The following is a 22206-nucleotide window of genomic DNA, read 5'->3' as shown; positions in this document are numbered from 1 at the left end:
AGGTGCCTGAAACTGATATTACAGACAGTTTAAATCTATAGCTGGGAGCCAGAGACCTCTGTAGCAACAGCAACTTCTCTTATTCTCAGAACCATATCTGCTAGTCTGTGAACTATCTTTCCAACTTTGTTTTTGTTGATGCTGTTTACTTTTATTCTGTTTTATATTGAAACAAGCTATTACTTTGAATCTCAGTCTAGTGTGGAACTCACTAAATTCACAATGCCAGGCTCCAGCACATGGAGGTGCTTCTGTTTCAGTCTCCAGTGCGGACATTACAGATGTAAACACAAAGTTTAGTACAGTGGTTTTTCTTCTTTCTGTCCCATGTCTCTCTCTTATAGTGGGTGATGAATTAAATTCTAAAACACAAACATACAGAATATCACCTACTCTGTTTTTATAAGACCTAAACTCCTCACCATAAAGCATAAAACACGGAATTCACTATGCCAAGAGAAATGACTTTCATTAGTGTCAATGAAAATATAAACAGAGAAAAAAAATTGCCATAGGACTTTTTTTTGGTGGGGGGTGAATATGATAAATCAGCTTGAGTCCTTTAGCTCTATGTGTATTCATGTTAGCACAACCAAGTATGGGAAAAGTAACTTATTATCCTGCCTTCTTCAGGACTTTAGATGAATACTTTTGATTTTGTTTGAAGTGGATGTTTTCAGTGTTTCCTTGGTATCTTTAGATAAGTTTTCATTTCTCTTTTAATAGAGCCCAAATCTCAAAAAAATGCATTATCTTGGACTGTCAGTATATTTGCTCTAAGAGAAATAAAATGAAATAAAAATTTATCATTGAACTACTATTTCATATGTCTTTCAGCGTATGTTGTACAATTAAATACTTCTTTGTTTAGATGTAATTCTTGTATAAAACAAAATAATAAAGCATTACATGACGATCTCTAAGATGAACCCTTCAGGAAAAGAATTTAGACACAGAGTCATCAATACCTTTGCTATTTACACACTAATATTAAGTAATGTTGTAGCATTAGTCATTGACCATTCATAAAATAACTCTGCATTATATTCTTCAGGATTATTGCCCAAATTTTGACATCAACCATATGATTTTTGGTACATAGAGAAAGATCATAATATGTTGTACGGAGGCTGCTTGTCCATTTCCCAGCTGCCAAGTCTACTGAAATAATCACACAGAAAGCATTTAATTTAAATCATTGCTTGGCCCATTAGCTCTAGCTTCTTTTTTTTTTTTTTTTTTTTTTTTTTTTTTTTTTTTTTTTGGTTTTTCGAGAAAGGGTTTCTCTCTAGCTTTGGTGCCTGTCCTGGAGCTAGCTCTTGTAGACCAGGCTGGCCTCTAGCTTCTTATTGGCTAACTCTTACATATCAATTTAACCCATCTCCATTAATTTGTGGATCGCCCCATGGCAGTGTCTTCCTAGCAAAGTTTCAGCATGACTGTCTCCAGCAGTGCCTCTGTGGCTTCTCCCTTGATTTTCCCTTCTTTCTTTCAGCATTTAGTTTAGTTTTTCCCACTTAGCTCTCTTCTACCCTATCAGGCCAAAACAGTTTCCTTATTAACCAATGGAATTCACAGCATACAGAGGAAAATCCAACATCAATCACACACCCACACACACCCACAAACACATCCACACCCCCACCCACATATACCAAGTACTTCTTAATAAGAACATTTAAGGTGTTCAAATTCATGCATCTAAGTGGAAAATCCCATACATAAATATTTTCTTGAGTTCTAAATTGCATAACATTCTGATTAGCAGGCAAAAGAGCTGCATCTTACATCCTATTCAGAAAGAAACATGAGTTAATCTTTGTCTATCATATCTATGTTAGATATAAAAAGTTGTTAATTATTCAAATACATGGCTGGCTTAATTATCAGATCATCTCTCACATTATTGTTTTGCTTTATAAAGTTTGTTTATAAATAACATTTATTTTTCCTAATAATGTACTGAAAGAAAAAGAATAGTGATACTGGTAATTCACAGGATCCAAAGAGAAGCTATAATGTATTTCTCTTAATGAAAAATATAAAAATTCTTTATTTTGAAATAACAGAAACTATAGAATTCTAAGGTTGCTTAATACTTCCTCTAGACATTTTTTTCAACAAAAATCACACCAAGAAAAGGAATTTACATATATGTTCTTCATATTGGACATTAAAGTGTAAACCATAGGATATAGCACATTTGAAGAAAGTCGTAAAATCATAGGATCTACTAGGTTTAAGAAAAGTGAAGGAAATAAAGAACTGGGTGTTGCAAATGGTGATCTGGTGCTGCTGTAGAGAATATTTCCCTGTAAGAAAAGAATCCCCGAAAGAACTGCCATAAAGTCATTTGCTACAAGTAAAGTCACTCAAGAACAATATTTAACCATAAAATAAAATATACCCTGCGAAGTAGCTGGATATGCTATGAAGAATCTTCTGACACATTTTCTATGTAGTTGACGAATTTGACAAAGGAGACTGGGTATTTTCCATTTAAATGTCTTCAATTGCAATGAAGCTGGGACCACATTGGAGAACTGGACTGAGCCCCCAAGGTCTAAATGAGGAGCAGAAGGAGGGAGAACATGAACAAGAAAGGCAGGACCGTGAGGAGTGCGTTCACCCACTGATACAAGGGGACTGATCTAATGAGAGTTCACCAAGACCAGGTGGACTGGGACTGAACGAGCATGTGATCTAACCAGATTCTCTGAATGTCTGAATGTGGCTGGCACGGGATCTTTCTGAAAAGCCATTGATAATGACTCTGGGACTTGTTTCCTCTGCATATACTAGATTTTTGGGATCCAGTCTGTTTGGATGCTCACCTTCCTGGACCTGGAGGGAGGGGGGAGGAATTTGAACTTTCCACAGGACAGGAAATCCTGACTGCTCTTAGGGATGGAGAGGGAGGAGGAGAGAGAGTGGGGGGATTGGGAGGGTGTTGGGAGGAGGGGCAGAAATGGAAACTTTTATAAATTAATAAATTTTTATAAATAAAAAAATAAAAAAAGAAGTTAGCATCTTTAAGCATGCATCCACATACACATGCACACACACAAACGCACACACTGAGAGAGAGAGACAGAGACAGAGACTCACACAGAATCACAAAGAAATAAAGGAGAGAGAGAGAAAGAAAGAAAGAAAGAAAGAAAGAAGGTCAGATGAATCTTGTTACTAGACAGAAACACTCAAAGACATTTAATTAATTCAGTCTTAGCAGGCAAAACCCCTTATGCTTTGAAATGAAATCCTAAATTGTTCTGCCTGAGATCTGTAAATATAATGGCAGGATTTGGTGGCACAGTATTCTTTATTAAGTAGTTGTACTGAATAGTTTTCTGCAGACATGAAACAAAGATAGTAACAAACAAACAAAAGAAACAAACATAGAAACAATTTAGAGAAGGGAAAATATAATGTCTGTTTACTAGACAATATCACTACCTATCATGAATCCATTCACTATGAAGAAAACAAAAACAAAGCGAAGAAAAAAAAAACAAGAATAACATAAAAATAATTAAAGTGATTTTTTGGGTTTATTTGTTTGATTTTTTTTCATCTTTCTTTCTCTCTTTCTTTCTTTCTCCTTTTTTTCTCTTTTGTGTGTGTTCTATGATAGTCTTTGAAACTAAATCTTGTTCTTTACTCCTGTTAAGCAAACAGTTAACCTGTGTGTTATATTCCTAGGCATGGCTTCTGTACTTAAGATTCCTAAGAAGAGCATGACTGGGATTAGTCAACCACATACAACTGATGGATATTTGATCACATTCAGTGTAGACACAAATCTAGATAAAATGTAGTGATTGGAAACCATTCAGTAGTTCTGATGTTGCAATAACATTCGTCAATGATGAAGTAGACAAACAAAAACAAGCATATACATGCACAGATAAAGCATGTTTAAAGCTGTCATTGTTATTACAGGTTATGATATCATTTAAAAAGTTAGAAAAGGTCACTCATTTGGTAAGATACGGAATCTAAAAGAATCTGCAGACACATATAATGAAGTAGTAAAAGAACATAAAGTGAATACCACTAAAAAGTATTATTGAGCTAAGGGTTGGAAATGTTTGTTCTATCAGTCTTTAAGGTAAAGAAAGACAAGAAGAAACTGAAATAAGAGGAGCATTGTAGAAATCAAAGAACCTGATGTACAAAACTATGTAATATATTACTACATGGGAAAAAATTCACAATTTATGTAGAAACATAAAAGGCACAAAATAACTAAAGAAATGCTAAAAGAAAAATAAAGCAAAGAGCAAAGCAAGTGTCATCAGATTGCCTGATGTCAAAACTTTCTATGAGGTCATAGGATTACTTTACTACAATAGTGGGATGTTAAGATTGGAAAAAACATACAGATTTATAGAACAAAGTATGCAAACATAAAATAAATCCATGTAAATAAATATAACTGATGTTAAACTAAACTAACCAAAGCATGATACAAAAGCAATATAGTTTAATCCAAACACTTCTGGCAAAACTGTACATGTGTAAGTGAATTCTAATTGTTCTTAATAATAAAAACTCAGAGTCAGATATTAAGGTGTAAAAGTTAAAACTTCAGAGAAGCAGATCAGTCAGTCACTAGAGATTTCTAACATATACAAATGCTCAGACAGATAGTTGCTGTCCTCTCTCTGTGGTTCCTTAGAATGAATGCTCAGAATAAATTCTCAGATTGCATCTATCTCTACAAATCCTCAGACTATATCTGAGCTCATGTCTCCTCCTGTCATATCACCTCGTCTCTATCTCCCTAGTGCTGGAATTAGAGCCATGTGATGCCAAGTGCTGGGATCATCACTGTGTGAGCTCTGTTTCTTTTTTAGGCAGATTCAATCTTGGGTAGCCAAGGGTGACCTTGAACTCACTGAGATCCATATGCCTGTGTCACCAGAGTGCTGAGATTAGAGATATATGCTTCCATTATGTGGACTGTATGGCTAACTAGTGGTGTAACTTTGCTCTCTAATCTTCAGGCAAGTATTATTTGTTAGCTTGTAAACAAAATATCACTAAAATATTCCATACATAAAAGGCAACTAAAACTAAATCAAGTGGTATATCTCAGATATGAAAATTGTGGGGTTTATTTAATATGCAGGAACAACATTTCAATACATTAGTGTAAGCAATATTTTAAATAGCTATCATAATATCTGACAAAATAGATTCCAAATAAAATTATTCAGAAAAGCCAGGGAGTGTTGGCACATGCCGTTAATCCCAGCACTTGGGAGGTTGAGACAGGTGGATCTCTATGAGTTCAAGTCCAGCCTATTCTACAAGAACTACTTTCAGGACAGGTTCCAAAGCTACAGAGAAACCCTGTCTTGGAAAAAATCAGAAAAAAGGAAACTACTACATATTCATTAAAGGAAAATCTAAGACAAGGACATTGCAAGTCTTAATATTTGTGTCTCAAAACAAGGGAACCAGAATTCATAAAAGAAACATATCTACAACTTAAACTACATATTTTCTTTTACACATGGATTGTTAGAGACTTCAATACCCACACTTTTACCAATACACAAGTCATTCAGAGAAAACCTGACAGAGAAATGATGGAGCTAGTAAAAGTTATAAATCAAATGACCTAAAGGATATTTCCAAATAATTTCACCTAAATACAAAGGACTATACCATCTATTCAGCACCTCATGGAACTTTCTCCAAAATTGGCTGCCTACTCAAAGTCAAAGCAAACCTCAACACACACACACACACACGAAAATTGAAATGATACTCTGGATTTTTCAGGCCATCACAGATTAAAACTGGATATCAGCAATAGATATCCGAAAATTACAAACTTATCGAAACTGAACAACTCTTTCCAGAATGAAAAATAGAAAAAAAAAGCTTCCTGGGTTATTTATAAATAAGAAAGTGAAAAATTTATATGGTAAAAACTTCAAGTCTTTGAATAAAGTAATAAAAGGAGATCTACTAAGATAGATAGATTTCTCATAATCATGGAACTAAAAGAATAAAAATTTGTATCCTACCAAAGTCAATAACTATCAAAATTCCAAGACTGTTATTCAGATACCCTGAAACTGCAATTTCCAGTTTCATGTGGAAGCACAAAATACCCAGGACAGCAAAAACAATCCTTAAAAATAAAAGAATTGCTGGATCTATTATCATCCCCAACTTCAAGTTGTACTCCAGAATGTTTTAACAAAAACAGAATGGTATTGGCATACAATCTGTCAAGCTGATCAAGAAAATTGAATTGAAGACCCAGATGCTATGGACAGATGATTTGTGATGAAGGGACCAGAAATACACATTGGAAACATGAAAACACATTTAATAAATTATGCTGGTCAAACTGAATGATTACATGGAAAAAATAGATTCATTCTAATCACATTGCACAAACTCCACTTCAAATGAACCAGAGACCTGAACCTTAAACCAGATACTGTGAAATTTATAAAAGAGAATATTGATAGCTTGTGAGGCCTGCTCCACAAGACTATCTTCCAAAACTTTTGCCATAAGCCACAGAGAAGTGAAGGGAACTTAGGATAGCTCTAAACTTGAGGGAAAAGTCTCACACATGTTTTTCCAGTCATGTCTTTTTATTGTTGTGTCTCTACTCTAATTCTCCTGTCCTAATTCTAATTATCCCAGCTCCTTCTCCTCTCAGCTAAAAATTCTTCTTCTTCAGGAGGCTTGAAGCAACCAAAAAGTTGCAAGGGTAATCTCTCATTATTTAAAAGTACATTTGTAGGGTAAGTGGCAAGAATTCATGCCATTTACTATGGCAACACATGGGTTCAAGGTTTCAGGAATAAGACTGTGATCAGAGCTTAATGGCACAGTGTCCATAGGTCTTTTATCAGCTAGACTTGGCAAGCAATGGATTGGCATGCCTTTTTTAGGGTGCTTGGTGTAACAGCCTTGCTTAGAAACCTATGACTTTCACCTTGTGCATAGCTATAAACTAATGATCTATTTACAAAAGTCTTTTCTAGTTTGAAGTTGCTCTTAGGTAAAAATGAGCTAATTGTGTGCAGTTAGTCCTAGACTAGTAGAAATTGTCATTTTCTTGTGTTAGTCTGATAAAGAGGAACAAGACAGTTTTTTTTAGTGTTTGCAGTCCTTGTGAGACAATAGATCTAATTATAAAGCATATTTTAGTAATTTTTCTATATATCAAAATCATGCAGGTAATTGAGTAGTCATCTTTCTAACAATTAACAAATATGTGTGTCTATAAGATTTAGATACAATCATGAGATTACATGTATACATTTCATGAAATTGCATGGTAATGGGGAGATATTATAGTTGTTATCCCACAAGTAAAATTACAGATGAAAGTAACAGTTTTCAAAATCAGTGATCCACAAGCCTTGCTGACAGGGTACCCTATCAGGAAATACTTCCTCTGATGGGTTGACATCTGATCATCAATTGCTATAAAATGCAATTGCTTTACAGCTCAAGAAAGCTTGTGAAAAATCTCTCCTTACAAAAGAAATTGGGAAATAACCTTGAACTCATTCACACAAGAAAAGTCTTTCTGAAAAGATTAACACAAGCACAGACACTAGGCTAAAAAAAATAAATGTGACCTAACCTCACGATACTGAAAACCTTCTCCAAAACAAAGGGTTTTGCCATTGTGATAAAACAGTAGCATACAAAATGGGAAACAAAGTTCATCAATGTTTTATCCAATATATGGTTATTATTCAAATGTATAAATAATTTAAGAAACTAGATATCAAGAAAGCAACTATCTTAGTTAGGGTTTTTAATGGTGTGACAAAATACCATGAACAGAAACAAAATTGTGGAGGAAAATTTTACTTGGATTATACTTCATCATTGCTGTTAATCACTGAAGAAAGTCAGGAGAAGAACTCAAAACATGGCAGTGTAGTTGGCATTTTCATTGGGCTACCAACTAATTCCCAAATAAATACACAGAGACTTATTATTAATAATTATGAGTGCTCAGCCTTAAGTTACACTTGTCCTACTAGCTCTTTTAAATTAATTTAGCCTGTTTCTATTCATCTATGTTTTGTTTTGGGACTTTTTACCTTTTATTCTGTATGTCCTACTTTCTTGCTTCTTCTGTTCTAGCTGCCTGGACCTTGATGTCTCCCTAGGATCTCTTTTATTTTCTTCTCCCAAAACTAAATTCCTCCTCCTATTTATTCTGCCAGCTAGTAAGTTTCACCAGCACCTTCACTATTGGCCATTCAGCTTTTTATTAGACTAGTCAGGTGCCTTAGGCAGGCAAAGAGAAATATCAACATGTCTTTACATAGTTAAACAAATGCAATACATCTTTGCATAGTAAACTAAATATTCTGCAACAGGGCAGAATCCTGGAGGCAGGAGCTGATGTTGAAATTAATCAAGTGTGCTGTTTGTTGACTTGCTATCATGGCTTGTCAGTCCATCTTGGGGAAGAACAGCTCAAGGATGGCCCCCCCTGCCATGGGCTGAGCTCCCTCCACTGATGAAAAAAATGAGAAAATACCTTATAGCTGGAGTTGTAAGCTTCTTCCTCTATGACTCTAGCTTGTGGGTCAAACTGACACACAAAAACAGCCAGCACAATAATCCAATTAAAAATAAGGTACAAATCTTAACAGAAATTTAAATTAAAGAACCACAGATAGCTGAGAAACTTTAAAGCAATGTTTAAAATCTTTACTTATCAGGGAAAACTACTTTGACATTTCTTTTTAAACTTGCCGGAATGGCTAAGATGAAAAAAAAAAAGTGACAGCGTATGCTCTCGAGAGTTGTAGAATATTTGTATACTGTGAATATTTGTCTTTTCCAAGGCACTTTCTAATTGGTTTGATAAACAGCTTAATGGTCCACAAATAGTCAAGAGACAATAGTTGGGACTTCTGAGAAAAGAGACAAACTCAGCAAAAAGGATCTTGACATGCAAAGATGCCCGGAAGTTATGGAACAAGTAGGACATACAGAATGGGAAAGGTATAAAAAGCCATGTGACATGAATAAAGGGAGGTTAATTGAATTTAGAAGAGTTAGTTGAGGACAAGCCTAATCTTTTTTTTTGAATTTTAATATTTTATTTTTTTTCTCAAAGTTTATTAAAATACAAAAGTCTCATTTCCGCCCCTCCTCCCAACCCCCTCCCACTCCCCCCACTCCCTCCTCTCCTCCCTCTCCATCCTCTCCAGCAGTTAGGGTCTCCCACCCTGTGGGTAGTTCAAGCTCCTTCCCCCTCCCTCCAGTTCCAGGAAGGTGAGCATTCAAACAGACTGGATCCCAGAAATCCAGTATATGCAGAGGAAACAAGTCCCAGTGTCATTGTCAATGGCTTTTCAGAAAGACCCCTTGCCAGCCACCTTCAGACATTCAGAGAATCTGGCTGGATCACCTACTCGCTCAGTTCCAATCAACTGGCCTTGGTGAACTCTCATTGGATCAGTCCCCTTGTATCAGTGGGTAATCGCACCCCTCGCGGTCCTGATTTCCTTTTTCATGTTCTTCCTCCTTCTGCTCCTCATTTGGACCTTGGGGGACTCAGTCCAGTGCTCCAATGTGGGTCTCCTTCTGTATCGTCATCCATCGTTGGATGAAGGTTCCCTCTGATCTTGCCTTCCTTGCTCACGTTCTCTTTCCTTCTGCTTCTCGTTTGGACCTAGGGAGTTAAGTCCAGTGTTCCAATGTGGGTCTCTGTCTCCAGACAAGTCTAATCTTAATGTTGAACTTCCATAATTAATACTAAGTCTCCATGTTGTTATTTGGGAGTTGGCAACCATGACTAGAAAGTACTGCTACATTTGATGACCAACATGGGGCTTGAACACACAACTGTGAGATTAAGAGTTCTGTGCTCCATCAATTGAGTCAGCTGGGCATGTGATATTTAAAATCTTTACATTTTCTGCAGTGAAACATGACCGTTCCTGACACTGACCTTTAAAGTCTTCAGAGGGTGATTGGACCCCACAATGACAAATCTACCTGTATTGTATTAATGCCACTAAGTTGACAAACACCGCCCCAAAAGTCAACTTTGAACTGCAAATTTTTCAGGATAATTTCAAAGCATTATCTAAGATGATATAACCTCATAGACTATTCCAATTAATTCATATAAGCTGTTTATTTTCTCAACACACTGAGACTGGACAACAACTAGTTTTCCCAGGACTTGAACATTATCTCAATTTTATCAGAGTCCCCTAAAGAAGTCATTATACCAAGAAAAAAAGAAATAATTTTAAGGAGATGATGGACACTTTCCCAAGAGTTTGGGTGGGTGTTTTTTTGGTATTATGGATGTTTGTCCTTGTTTCAGGTGTTGTTTGAAAGTTGTTACTCATCATTGGTCAGGAAAAAAACTAAGCAAAGGAAGTTAGATTCAGAGATTTAGGTGTTTTTGTCTTAAAAGAAAGTGGGGGACTATAGGAATTATAGGTTAATGGAATGATTATTGAGTCTATTTTTAAACTTTCACTAGCTGAATTAATCAAATATTCTTCATTGATATGGACTTTTGTATACTGATGCAAGTTTAAGGTTATTTTGTTAGAAGATAGTTTGTGTGTGTGTCTGAAAGAAGAATATTTCAATATTTTTGTGTATTGATACAAATTTATACTTATTTTTGTTATACTGTATATATGTTTCTACTTTTTAACGGTATTTTACCTATGCACTTCATTTTAAAACATAAAGTTCTAGTCCTGAAAGGTTATTATGACAAACTGTTTAGTATAATTAAGAAATATAGGGTAGTAGTCATCTTTAACAATCAAACTTATAGTCACATAGGTATGATTTTCAAGTCAAAAAGAATATATTTGAGATAGAGAGATGGTCTTCAGATACTTTAGAGAGCTATAGAATCTGAAACAAGATGTTTTATTAACATAAGGCTTTCATGACAGTAAGATACATCTGTTCATGACAGCACCAACTACTTCAGAGAAGATAATGGATGTCAAAAAAACCTCTATAAAGAGTGTGCTCTCATTTGTGACAAATTTAGCCATTGGGAAAGAATCACTTTTGCCTTTACTACTGACAGCATGTTGTTCAATTGGGACAAGCAGGACATAAAAAAAAGGATGATTGCCAAATCCAAATTTTGCCAGCACAAGATAGGACACGCCTTCAAAATTCCTGCTTCTCAGAAAAGTCTGCCCATATTCTAGGCCAAAGGCAACAGAAGAATGTCTCAAAGTTGCAGAAAAACCTTCAGTGACTGTCTAGGCAACCACCTGTTTCTGTTATTTTCCTAGTTTTAGAAGACGCTTACTCTACATTTCCTGTTTACTCAAGTAATACTATGTCACTAGGTTTCTGACGGGGTTGAAGAGTAGAGAGTTACAACTTTGCAGCTTTACTTGTTACCAAATTCAGAAATGAAATTTATATAAGAGATGTAAAGTTTACACAGTGAGAATCAAAAAAATAAATTGTTTACCTAAGAAAATGTTTTAAGGTCTACAGAAATATTTTCAAATTGGCAATACAAGTTATGATAAAAATTGGTTTGAGTATAAAATTTTAGACTAATCAAGATAGGGTAAATAATAGAGTATTTTCTCTAAATATGACAAATAAAAATGAAGTGGACTTTGTGAATGTAATTATTACCTGATATTTATTCTTGTTATATATAGTTTTACTGTGTTATAGTTAATTAAAACCTTTCTTATTTATATAGAGTAAAAGGGAGAAATAGTGCACAATCCTTGTACACTGTGAAGATGTGTCTTTGACAACGCACCTTCCAATTGGTTTGATAAAGAGCTGAATGGTCAATAGCTAGGTATGCCATAATACATGAGAAATCTGGGAAAAGAGAGAATCTCAACAAGAGGAATCTAGGTATGCAGACAGAGAACCGCAGTAGGAATCAAGCATAAAATATGGGAGGGAGGTAAAAGCCATGTGACAGAAGGTAGTCCCCAGATACTCTCTAAGCACCAAAATTATGTTCCCTCGTTCTCAATTTAAAAAAAATGTAATTGTAAAACCATAAAATGAACAAAATACCCACAAAAGCACAATTCAAGGAAAATAGAGAAAATAATAATATGACTAAAAATAAAAAGAAAAGTAACAAAATGTCCACAGAAAAGCACCATTGAGCCCGAATACCGTCCCAGCCTTTATCCAGGTACACCTTCCTCTCTTCCTCCCCTCCCCTCTGGAGACACAAGATCTCCCCAGAGCTGCTCCCTTGCTCGCTGGGCCTGGACTGTGGGCTCAGTCCGACAGGGGCAGTTCCGGTACTTTGAGAACCTGCCTGAGGACAGGCAAGCCCTGTCTCAGCTCAATCACATTCCTGGCCAGCAAGAGAGTGAACTTCTAGCAGACTTCCATTGGAGGAGGGGTGAGTTTTCTCCTGGCCAGAGGGCTTCCCCTAGGAGGAATTCAGCCTTTCCCCGTACCCCTTGACAATCTGGTCACCAGGCAGAGGTGACTCCTCCCTGCGGAGCTCTCCCGTCCCAGCCTTTATCCAGGTACACCTTCCTCTCTTCCCCCCCTCCCACTGGGGCCACAAGATCTCCCCAGAGCAACTCCCTTGCTCGCTGGGCCTGGGTTGTGAATGCAACCCGGTAGTAGGGAGTGCCTGTGTTTCAATAGACTGCCTGAGGAAAGGTAGGCCTTCTGTCAGTGAATTCCCTGCCCAACAAGGGAACCTGACCTGGTACTAGAAGATCCAGTAGAGAGCATTTGAAGGAAGAGATGGGCAGACGCCAAGGCAAGAACTCGTCCAACAATCTAAAAAACAACATGAAAACACCAGAACCCAATGACCCTACAATAGAAGGACTTGAACCTCTTAATTCAGAAGAAGTGGGAAAAAATGCCATTATGAAAGCAATAGAGTCCCTTAAACAGGATATGAATAACTCCCTTAAAGAACTGGATGAGAAGTATAACAAAAAGTTTGAAGAAATGAGTAAAGAAATGGATGAAAAATATAAAAAAAAAACATCGAAGAAATGAGTAAATCCATGAATGATATACTGGGAAACCAAGAAAAAACAATCAAACAGGTAATGGGAACAGTTCAAGAATTGAAAACTGAAATGGAGTCAATGAAGAAAACACAAAATGAGGGCCAGCTGGATATGGAAAATCTAGGTAAACGAACAGAGACTACAGAATCAAGCATAACCAATAGGATACAAGAGATGGAAGAACGAATCTCAGAGTCTGAAGATACCATAGAGAAAATAAATGCTCTGATCAAAGAAAACAGCAAATCCAACAAATTCTCATCACAAAATATTCAAGAAATCTGGGACACAATAAAAAAACCAAATCTAAGAATAATAGGGATTGAAGAAGGAGAAGAACTGCAGATCAAAGGACCAGAAAATATATTCAACAAAATTATAGAAGAAAACTTTCCCAATCTAAAGAATGATATTCCTATGAAGGTTCAAGAAGCATACAGAACACCGAATAGGCTTGATCAAAAAAAAAAAATCCCCTCGCCATATAATAATCAAAACACAAAACATACAGATTAAAGAAAGAATATTAAGAGCTGCAAAGGAAAAAGGGCAAGTAACTTATAAAGGTAAACCTATCAGATTTACACCGGACTTCTCTATGGAAACCATGAAAGCCAGAAGGTCCTGGATAGAGGTACTGCAGAAACTAAGAGACCATGGATGCAAGCCCAGACTAATATACCCAGCCAAGCTATCATTCATTATCAATGGAGAAAAAAATATTCCAGGATAAGAACAAATTTAAACAATTCGCAGCCACAAACCCAGCCTTACAGAAAGTAATAGAAGGAAAATCGCAACCCAAGGAGTCCAACATTGCCAGCACTGCTTACAATAACTCAGACATCTAGCGACCCTTCACGAGCTTAACTCAAAGAAGGGACACATACAAACTCTATTAATCAAATAAACAAAAAATAATAATAACCGGAGTCAACAACCACTGGTCATTAATATCACTTAATATTAATGAACTCAATTCACCTATAAAAAGACACAGACTAAGAGACTGGATACAAAAGCATGATCCAACATTCTGCTGTTTACAAGAAACACACCTCAACCACAAAGACAGACACCTACTCAGAGTAAAGGATTGGGAAAAGGTTTTTCAAGCAAACGGACCTAAGAAACAAGCAGCTGTGGCCATTCTAATCTCCAACAAAATTGACTTCAAACTAAAATCAATCAGAAGAGATGGAGATGGACATTTTATACTCATAACAGGAACAATTCATCAGGAGGAAGTCTCAATCCTGAATATCTACGCCCCTAATATAAAGCCTCCTACTTTTGTAAAAGAAACACTTCTAGAACTCAAGGCAGTCATCAAACCACACACACTAATAGTAGGAGACTTCAACACGCCTCTCTCACCAATGGACAGGTCAATCAGACAGAAACCTAACAGAGAATTAAGAGAATTATTGGAGGTATTGAATCAAAAGGACTTAACAGACATCTATAGAAAATTCCACACAAATAGGAAAGAATATACCTTCTTCTCTGCAGCTCATGGAACCTTCTCGAAAATTGACCACATACTGGGTAACAAAGCAAACTTCCACAGATACAAAAAAATATTAGTAACCACCTGTGTCTTGTCAGACCACCATGGATTAAAGTTAGAATTCAAGAACAGTGCTACCCCCAGGAAGCCAACAAATTCATGGAAGTTGAACAGTCAACTACTGAATCACCCCTGGGTCAAGGAAGAAATAAAGAAAGAAATTAAAGTCTTCCTTGAATTTAATGAAAATAAAGACACAACATACTCAAACCTATGGGACACTATGAAAGCAGTGCTAAGAGGAAAGTTCATAGCACTAAGTGCCCATTTAAAGAAAACGGAGAAAGCACACATTGGAGACTTAACAGCACACTTGAAAGCTCTCGAAAAAAAAGAAGCTGATTCACCCAGGAGGAGTAGAAGAATGGAAATAATCAAACTGAGGGCTGAAATCAACAAAATAGAAACACAGAAAACAATCCAAAGAATCAATGAAACAAAAAGCTGGTTCCTGGAAAAAATCAACAAGATCGACAAAGCCCTATCCAAATTAATCAAACGGCAGGGAGAGAACATGCAAATTAATAAGATCAGAAATGAAAGGGGGACATAACCACAGACACAGAGGAAATTCAGAGAATCATTAGATCTTACTACGAAAATTTATATGCCACAAAGTTGGAAAATGTAAAAGAAATGGACATTTTTTTAGATAAGTACCATATACCAAAGTTGAACCAAGAACAGGTGAACAATCTAAATAGACCTGTCAGTCGTGAAGAATTAGAAGCTGTTATCAGAAATCTCCCTACCAAAAAAAGCCCAGGACCAGATGGTTTCAATGCAGAATTCTACCAGAACTTCCAGGAAGAGCTAATACCTATACTCCTTAATGTATTTCACAATATAGAAACAGAAGAATCACTGCCAAACTCTTTTTATGAAGCTACAGTTACGCTGATACCAAAACCACACAAAGACACAACCAGGAAAGAGAATTACAGACCAATATCACTCATGAACATTGACGCAAAAATACTCAATAAAGTACTGGCAAACCGAATCCAAGAATACATTAGAAAAATTATCCATTATGATCAAGTGGGCTGCATTCCAGACATTCAGGGTTGGTTCAACATACACAAATCTATCAATGTAATTTATCATATAAATAAACTGAAAGATAAAAACCGTATGATAATTGCATTGGATACTGAAAAAGCATTTGACAAAATTCAACACCCATTTATGATAAAGGTGTTGGAGAGACTAGGGATACAAGGATCATACCTAAATATAATAAAAGCAATATACAGCAAGCCGTCAGCTAACATCAAACTGAATGGAGAGAAACTCAAAGCCTTTCCACTAAAATCAGGAACACGACAAGGCTGTCCACTCTCACCATTCCTCTTCAATATAGTGCTTGAAGTTCTAGCAATAGCAATAAGACAACATAAGGGGATCAAGGGGATTCGAATTGGAAAAGATGAAGTTAAACTTTCGTTATTTGCAGACGATATGATAGTGTACATCAACGACCCCAAAAAATCTACCAAAGAACTCCTACAGTTAATAAACACCTTTAGTAATGTGGCAGGATACAAGATCAACACCAAAAAATCGGTAGCCCTCCTATACACAAAAGATGAAGCAGAGAGGGAAATCAGAGAAACATCACCTTTCATGATAGCCACAAATAGCATAAAATATCTTGGGGTAACTCTAACCAAGGAAGTGAAAGACCTATTTGGTAAGAACTTTAAGTCCTTGAAGAAAGAAATTGAGGAGGATACCAGAAAATGGAAAGACCTTCCCTGCTCTTGGATTGGGAGAATCAACATAGTAAAAATGGCAATTCTACCAAAAGCAATCTATAGATTCAATGCAATTCCCATCAAAATCCCATCAAACTTCTTCACAGACCTTGAGAGAACAATAATCAAGTTTATATGGCAAAACAAAAAACCCAGGATAGCCAAAACAATCTTATACAATAAAGGAACCTCTGGAGGCATTACCATCCCTGACTTCAAACTCTATTACAGAGCAACAGTATTGAAAACAGCTTGGTATTGACATAACAACAGAGAAGTCGACCTATGGAATCGAATAGAAGACCCGGGTATTAACCCACAAATTTATGAACACCTGATTTTTGACAAGGGAGCTAAAGCTACACAATGGAAGAAAGATAGCATCTTTAACAAATGGTGCTGGCATAACTGGATGTCAACCTATAGAAGAATGAAAATAGATCCGTATCTATCACCATGCACAAAACTCAGGTCCAAGTGGATAAAAGACATCAACATTAATCCGACCACTTTGAACCTGATAGAAGAGAAAGTGGGAAGTAGTCTACAAGATATAGGCACAGGAGACCGCTTCCTAAGCAGAACCCCAGGAGCGCAGACAATAAGAGAAACAATAAATAAATGGGACCTACTGAAACTGAGAAGCTTCTGTAAAGCAAAGGACACTGTCAGTAAGACAAAAAGGCTACCTTCTGACTGGGAAAAGATCTTCACAAACCCTTCAACAGATAAAGGTCTTATCTCCAAAATATACAAAGAACTCAAGAAACTAGGCACTAAAACTCTAATTAACCCAATTAAAAAATGGGGTACTGAATTGAACAGGGAATTCACAACAGATAAACTTCGAATGGCCAGAAGACAGTTAAGGTCATGCTCAACCTCCTTAGCGATCAGGGAAATGCAAATCAAAACAACTTTGAGATATCATCTTACACCTGTCAGAATAGCCAAACTCAAAAACACCAATGATAGCCTATGCTGGAGAGGATGTGGAATGAGGGGAACACTCATCCATTGTTGGTGGGAATGCAAACTTGTGCAGCCACTGTGGAAATCAGTGTGGCGGTTTCTCAGGAAACTGGGAGTCAACCTCCCTCAGGACCCAGCAATTCCACTCTTGGGAATATACCCTAGAGATTCCCTAACATACTACAAAAGCATTTGTTCAACTATGTTCATAGCAGCACTATTTGTAATAGCCAGAACCTGGAAACAGCCTAGGTGCCCCTCAATAGAAGAATGGTTAAAAAAGGTGTGGAACATATACACATTAGAGTTTTACTCAGCGGTAAAAAACAATGACATCTTGAATTTTGCATGCAAATGGATGGACATAGAAAACGCTTTTCTGAGTGAGGTAAGCCAGACCCAAAAAGAGGAACACGGTATGTATTCACTCATAAGTGGATTCTAACCATAATTAAAGGTCTTTGAGCCTATTATTCGTGATCCTAGAGAAGATAAATAAGAAGATGAACCTGATGAAGATTATTTAGCTATCCGCCAGGAGGTAGGAAATAGACAAGAGTCCCAGGTAACCTCGGGTGCATGGGGGGGTGGGAGGGTTATCGGAAAGGGAGAGGGTTAGAGAGAAGGGAGTAGGGGAGGATTGGGGAAAGATCGGGGGAATGGGATGGGGGGGAGGGAGGAAGGATGGATATGGGATCAGGCAAGTATATACCTCAACTAAGGGAATCATTTTAGGGTTTACAAGAGACTTGATTATAAAGGGGATCCCCGGTCCAAGGAGAGATCCCCAGAGGGTTCTCTGGACAGAGGAGAGGGTGCCTGAACCGGCCTTGGCCCACAACCATACTGATGAATATTTTGCATGTCACCATAGAACCCTCATCTGGCGATGGATGGAGATGGAGGCGGAGAACCACGTTGGAACACTGGACCTAGATCCCTAGGTCCAAATGAGAGGCAGAAGGAAAGAGAACGTGAGCAAAGAAGGCAAGGGCAGAGGAAACCTTCATCCAACATTGGATAGCGATACAGATGGAGACCCATATTGGAACACCGAACTGAGCACTCCAAGGTCCAAATGAGGAGCAGAAGGATGAAGAAAATAAAAAAAGTAATCAGGACTGCGAGGGATACGAGCACCCACTGATACAAGGGAACTGATATAATGAGAGTTCACCAAGGCCTGTTGGACTGGGACTGAACGAGGACATGATCCAACCAGATTCTCTGAATGTGGCTGGCCCGGAGCCTTTTTGAAAAGCCATTGACAATGACACTGGGACTTGCTTCCTCTGCATATACTGGATTTTGGTGCTCCAGTCTGTTTGGACTCTCACCTTCCCTGGACCTGGAGGGAGGGGGGAGGAACTTGAACTTCCCACAGGGCAGGAAACCCTGACTGCTCTAGGGGATGGAGAGGGTGGAGGAGAGGGAGTGGGGGGAGTGGGAGGGTGTTGGGAGGAGGGGCTGAAATGGAAACTTTTATAATTTAATAAAAAAATAAAAAAAAAGAAAAGCACCATTGAGTTTGTTTTGTATTTTCCTACTCTCCTTAGAGAAGAGGATACCAGAAGATCATTGAGAGCCATTTTATTGCTATGGGCTTTAAGAAAAGAAATAGTATTAGTATTTCCCCTCATCCCATGATCTATTTTGTCTCAGAGTCTTGAACACAATCATAGTGCCAGGTTCAAATTTCATGTGATATGTGCATCTCAAATCAAAAAAGAAACGTTTGGTTATTCTGATACAATTTGTGCCACTAGTGCACAGCATATCTTATAGAGAGGTTGCTGTCATAGGTGTCAGTGTTTATAGGTTGGTAATATGATGATTACCTTTCTTTTCAGCAGTGTTCATAGTTCCTTCCAGCACCATGAATGTACACCATAGGGATGGGCTTTCTTGTTAGGAACCAGGTAGACTTTCATTGATGACAAAAGTAGTGTTGTTTTCAGTAAAATGACCTTACCATCAGTTTGTAAAGTAGTCTTAGCAATAATCTGTGATGTCTTGTGAGTTCCTTGGGAATGCTTTGGCCAACAATTGAGGACGATGCAAATCATTTGTGGCACTAAATTATTTACTTTCTATGATAGTATGTCTAGTTCAGGTACTGTCACGCCCCATAATTTGGTTACTCCTTTTTCTAAATTATATGCATTTATTAAAATATAGTATTATTATAAGTGTGTAGAGTGTAAAGCCCTTTAGATATTTTGCAGAAAGCATATATTAGTGGAATCATTATTTAAAACCACGTTTTAAAGAGGTTCCTCTGAATTGAAATATTCTTTTATTTATTTATTTATTTATTTATTTATTTTAAAATTTCCACCTCCTCCCCACCTCCCTTTTCCCTCCCTCTCCCTTCCTCTCCTTCCCTCTCTAGTTCTAAGAGCAGTCTGGGGTACCTGCTCTGTAAGAAGTTGAAGGTCCTCCCCGCGCCATCCAGGTCTATAAAGGTGAGCATCCAAACAAACCAGGCTCCCACAAAGTCAGTCCATGCAGTAGAATCAAAACCCAGAGCCATTGTCCTTGGCTTCTCAGTCAGCCTTCATTGTCAGCCACATTGAGAGTGTCCAGTTGGGTCACATGCTCCATCACTCCCAGTCCAGCTGGCCTTAATGAGCTCCCATTAGATCAGTCCCACTGTCTCAGTGGGTGGACGCATCCCTCCTGGTCCTGACATCCTTGCTCATGTTCTTCCTCCTTCTGCTCCTCATTTGGACCTTGGGAGTTCAGTCCAGTGCTCCAATGTGAGTCTCTGTCTCTATCTCCATCCATCGCCAGATGAAGGCTCTATGACGATATGCAAGATATTCATCAGTGTGGGTATGGGAAAAGGCCCGTTCAGGCACCATCTCCTCTACTGCCCAAGGAACAACCTCTCCCTGGACCTGGGAACCCCTCTAGAGTCAAGTCTCTTGCCAACCCTAAAATGGCTCCCTTAATTAAGATATTTACTTCTCTGCTCCCATATCCACCCATTCTCCATCCCACCCTTTCTATTCCCCCAAGCTCTCCTGAATCCTCCCCTTCTACCTTCTATATATCCATCTCCCCTTACATCTACCTCCCCACACCCGTGCACCCAACTTTTGCCTGGCAATCTTGTCTACTTCCAATATCCAGAACGATAACTATATGATTTTCTACCGTCACTCTGATACAAAAACCACACAAAGACTTAACCAAAAAAGAGAATTATAGACCAATCTCACTCATGAACATCGATGCAAAAATTTTGAATAAAATACTGGCAAAAAGAATCCAAGAACACATCCAAAAAATTATACATTATGATCAAGTAGGCTTCATTCCAGAGGCAGGGCTGCTTCAACATATGAAAATCTATCAACATAATTCATCATATAAATAAACTAAGGAAAAAATACATATGATCATTTCATTAGATACTGAAAAAGCATTTGACAAAATTCAACACCCCTTTATGATAAAGGTCTTGGAGAAATTAGGGAAATAAGGTTCAATCCTAAATATAATAAAATCAATGTACCACAAGACAACAGCTAACATTAAATTAAGTGGAGAGAAACTCAAAGCCATCCCACTAAAATCAGGAACAAGACAAGGTTGTTCACTGTGTCCATACCTCTTTAATATAGTGCTTGAAGTTCTATCAATAGCAATAAGACAGCATAAAGAAATCAAGGGGATTCGAATTGGAAAGGAAGTAGTCAAACTTTCATTATTTGGAGATGATATGATAATGTACATAAGCAACCCCAAAAACTCTACCAGAGAACTCCTACAGCTGATAAACACCTTTAGAAATGTGGCAGGATACAAGATCAACTCCAAAAAATCATTTGCCCTCCTATACATAAAGAACAAAGATACAGAGAGGTAAATCAGAGAAACATCACCTTTCACGATAGCCACAAATAGCATAAAATATCTTGGGGTAACTCTAACCAAGGAAGTGAAAGATCTATTTGATAAGAACTTTAAGGTTTTGAAGAAAGAAATTGAAAAGGATACCAGAAAATGGAAGAATCTCCCATGCTCTTGGATTGGGAGGATCAACATAGTAAAAATGGCAATTCTACCAAAAGCAATCTATAGATTCAATGCAATCCCCATCAAAATCCCAACAAAATTCTTCACAGACCTTGAGAGAACAATAATCAACTTTATATGGAAAAACAAAAAACCCAGAATACCCAAAACAATCTTAATACAATAAAAGTACTTCCGGAGGCATTAACTTCCCTGACTTCAAACTCTGTTACAGAGCTACAGTAATGAACACTGCTTAGTATTGGCACAAAAACAGAGATGTTGACCAATGGAATCGAATCGAAGACCCAGATCTTAATCCACAAATCTATGAACACCTGATTTTTGACAAAGGAGCAAATATTTTACAATGGAAGAAAAAAAGCTTCTTTAACAAATGGTTCTGGCATAATTGGATGTCAACATGTAGAAGAATGAAAATAGATTCATATCTATCACCATGCACAAAACTCAAGTCCAAATGGATTAAAGACCACAATATTAATCTGATCATATTGAACCTGATAGAAGAGAAAGTGGGAAGTAGTCTACAAGACATGGGCACAGGAGACCACCTCCTAGGTAGAACCCTAGTAGCACAGACAATAAGAGAATCAATGAATAAATGGAACCTCCTGAAACTGAGTAGCTACTGTAAAGCAAATGACACTGTCATTAAGACAAAAAGGCAGCCTACTGATTGGGAGAAGATCTTCACCAACCCCGCATCAGACAAAGGTCTTATTTCCAAAATATACAAAGAACTTAAGAAACTAGACACTAAAACTCTAATTAACCTAATTAAAAAATGGGGTACTGAACTGAACAGAGAATTCTCAACAGAAGAATCTCAAGT

This window comes from Myodes glareolus, chromosome 15 (genome assembly GCF_982192425.1).
Source record: "Myodes glareolus chromosome 15, mMyoGla1.1, whole genome shotgun sequence".
Classification (NCBI taxonomy): Eukaryota; Metazoa; Chordata; class Mammalia; order Rodentia; family Cricetidae; genus Myodes; species Myodes glareolus.
The sequence above is the reverse complement of the archived record's forward strand: the minus strand, read 5'-3'. Positions refer to the sequence as shown.